Below are 3296 nucleotides of genomic sequence, written 5' to 3' on the forward strand. Positions count from 1 at the left end.
CAGTACTTAGCTTCATTGCTTCAGTTTAGAGATTTATTGGCAAGGAGTTAAACACTAGGCTAGGGGCTAGCTCGGTAATTCACAGTTCGCGTCAGTTATTACCAAATGAGCAAATCGGTTTTCTCTGAGGCCATAGAGGGGGGGAGAAAAAACCCCAAACCCACAAAAAACCCACCAAACCAAACCCCAAACAAACAACAACAAAAAACTCCCAACAACAACAAAACCAAATCAAACGGGGGGGTCGGGCTGGGGGGTGGGGGGGGGTGGGGGTGGGGGTGTCGGGGCGAGGCACGGAGGAAAGGGAGAAGAGTAATTTTTTCAAATAGCCTGAAGCAGCCTCCCCCGGGTCTAGCCCCCCGGGCTGCCCAGCAGCACCCACCGCTCTGGTGTGGGGTTGCCTGGACCAGCTGCTTCTCCCTAGGCTCTGGTTTTCGAGAAAACTGATAACGGGTTTATCACAAATGAATTTGTCTTAAAACTCCTGTGTCCTGCTCTGTCTTCCTCTGACTTCTGTGTTTTCCTACTTGCTCCTATCCAACTTTATTCCCCGCCCCCAGTTCTTCTCAGCCCCTTTTAGCCTCCGGCAGAAGCAGGTAGGCATGGGTTTGAACTGGAAATTGCTGTCACAAGACGACGTTATGCTGCTGTCGAGGAAAACAAAGAGGCAAGGTTGAGAGAGTGATATTGTTGGGGGAAATGGGTACTTCAGGAGCACACAAACACATATCCAGGTCCTGAAATGGAAACAGCAAGTTAGAAGTTAAACACATCTAAATATTGCAATGTAAGCAGGCATCTTTCACGGGACTTGTATGAAATCCGTGGATTTGAGTTTGTTGCTTTGTTTTCAGTGCCATTGCAAATGCCTTGAGACTTGCCCATTGTGCTGACAAAAACACTAATGACCCAAGACCTGCTGAACACTCATATTCTTTTGGATCAGCAGGAGATACCCTAGGGGAGATATCCTAGAGCATTTCAGTTGCAGTAATACCTATGTTTAGGTGGATGAATTGAGTTTTAATTGTTGATAATTTTGTGTTCTCTATTTTTTTTTTTCAAGTCATCAAACTGATTGGAACCATGAAAGATTTTAGGGTAAAAAGAAAAACCAAAGTTTTACTCACCTTATGCCACATTAAGGAGGTGACAGAGTTTCTGATGAGGTGGTAGCTAGCTGTAGGTATGCTTCCTTTTGTGCATCCAACAATTGCTGAGTAGGAAACACTTCAACTAAAGACACCAGAAGAATGAATGGAAGTGGCTGCAGTTGCTTACCCTAACCAATCTTCCCTCTTTTGCCCTTCATTTCCTTCTCCTGAAGTTGCAACAAAATGATTTTGTGTGATATTACATTGAAGCAAGCAGCTACTTAAGGATGTTGCAGATGGAGAACCATAAAGTCTGGCTGTAGGGCAAATCTTCTTAAAAATTAATATAATCAATTGAGTCTGTGTGACCAAAATCTGCACCCAGGTCTCCCATGTCTCCTGAAGCTGCTGTGGGCTCAGGATGGGGTTTTATTAAACCTTGACAGAAGACCCAATATCAGTATTTTAGTTCAGTATTTTTGTGTTTGTTTATTTTCCCTCAGTGTGTTGTTGCTGTTGACATGCACAACATGAAACTTACCTGGCAGATCAGCATCATGCCCTGCCAGATGGGCCAGAGAAAAACTACAAGCCATGCAGCAATCTTAGGATTTATGGAGAACATGATTTGTGGAGATTTGCAAATCAAAACAGATTCCCTGTAAAGCATGTAGAAGGTTGACAATAAAAGAGATTTGCGCTGGGCCTGGTTCTGGTGCCTTGTGAGTTAGTAAAAGCCAGATAAGACTCCATTTTTAAGGCAGGGCTGATGGTACAGCAGAGTTGAGCTGATGGTATAGCAGAGTGGAGCTGATGGTACAGCAGAGTTGAGCCTCAAAAGCTCTGTATGAACAGGAGCAACAACCAGCAACATTATATCCCCCTCAGCTGTCATTTAGACCAACTAGATGAGAAGGAGGTTTATCAGTGCTTAAATATTAGTGCATAGGGCTTCATGATCATTGCACAGAGGTTCAGTTACAGTTAGTAACAGTAGTTAGCAACCAGTAGTTAGTAACTGAACCAGTTCAGTTAGCTCTTCAGAAGGAGCTCAGTTTGATTTCTATAATGTCACACTCACCATTTCGAAGGCAGCTTTAAATACAGGCCAGTAAGCCCCAGGATGCCGCAGGGAAGGAGCCATTGTTTCTGCGTGTGTCACTTCCAGGAAAGTCTGTCCCACTTCAGGGATGGACATGAGGATGTGGCAGGGCTTTAGTCACACTGCTGAAGGAAACATTCTAGAAATCATTTGCTAAAGGAAAGTTGATGCTTAGGTTATACAAAGTTGATTCTGTTTTTCACAGCACTCAGTGGCAGTTTTGCAAAATCACTTTTTGTGGTGTGTGGTGATGGTTTTCTTTGTTTAGTTGGTTTTCATTTTAGGCTGGGGTTTTATTTCTTTTGGATATTTCTTTTTTGTTTTCATAAATATTTCTCTTTTCTTTCCATAAGTTGCTCTGTCTGTCATGGATCAGGTGCTACTTTTGCTCTGTTTCAGCCGCAAACTGTTAGTTGTCTGTCTGAAATAAAATAATAAAATGAAATGAGACCTCATTTGTGATTTTTAAAAACCATAGAAAATTGTCATGACTGATGAAAAAAATTAGTTTTACATATTCCAACCTTTGGCCTGAGGGACTCCATGGGGTCAGAGGAAAATCAATAAAATGACTGCATAAAGCATTCTGTTTCCAGACTTCGAACTCTTTGGTAATAAACACAAAGCTGTCAAGTGTCATGTAGGAAGTAGATAACTGAAAATGCAGTTTGTCCCTTGTGCTCTCCCACCTCAAGCTTTGCAAAAGGAATTGGACACAGTACATCTTGAGGCCTGTAATGTCAGATCTTTGCACAGCAAGTATGTTTTCAGATGCCGAAGGAAAAACATCTTGAAACATCTCCTGGGAGAGCTGCTATTCCCTGATTCATTTCTTGGCTGTCCTCCCAGAACTGCAAGGGACAGCAGCAGAAATTAGTCACAACTGTGGTGATCACTGATGTGATGATGGTTCGGTTGAACACACTGAGAACTGAGTTTGGACACCACAGCACAGAAGTGTGAATATTTAGAATGGGCTATAGATCAGTTTGAAACAGACCTACCAGGGAAACCTTGTGTGTGTACTCTCATTTTCCATGCAAAGGCCCAGACCCTTGCTTCTGTCTGAACATCATTCAGTTACAGAAATCAATAAAGGA

General features: G+C 42.7%; 1 long non-coding RNA gene across 1 annotated transcript; it reads right to left on the reverse strand.

The window, feature by feature from the left end:
* Positions 1 to 35: 35 nt before the first annotated feature.
* LOC137460854 (uncharacterized) lies at positions 36 to 2610 on the reverse strand. The gene is made up of 3 exons (XR_010993094.1): positions 2176 to 2610; positions 1131 to 1236; positions 36 to 737 (listed from the first exon to the last, which is right to left on the reverse strand). It is a non-coding gene; the product is annotated as an uncharacterized lncRNA (long non-coding RNA).
* Between the last annotated feature and the right edge of the window lie 686 nt (positions 2611 to 3296).

Source organism: Melanerpes formicivorus, unplaced genomic scaffold (genome assembly GCF_026170545.1).
Source record: "Melanerpes formicivorus ecotype bairdi unplaced genomic scaffold, bMelFor1.0.p_v2 SCAF_828, whole genome shotgun sequence".
Classification (NCBI taxonomy): Eukaryota; Metazoa; Chordata; class Aves; order Piciformes; family Picidae; genus Melanerpes; species Melanerpes formicivorus.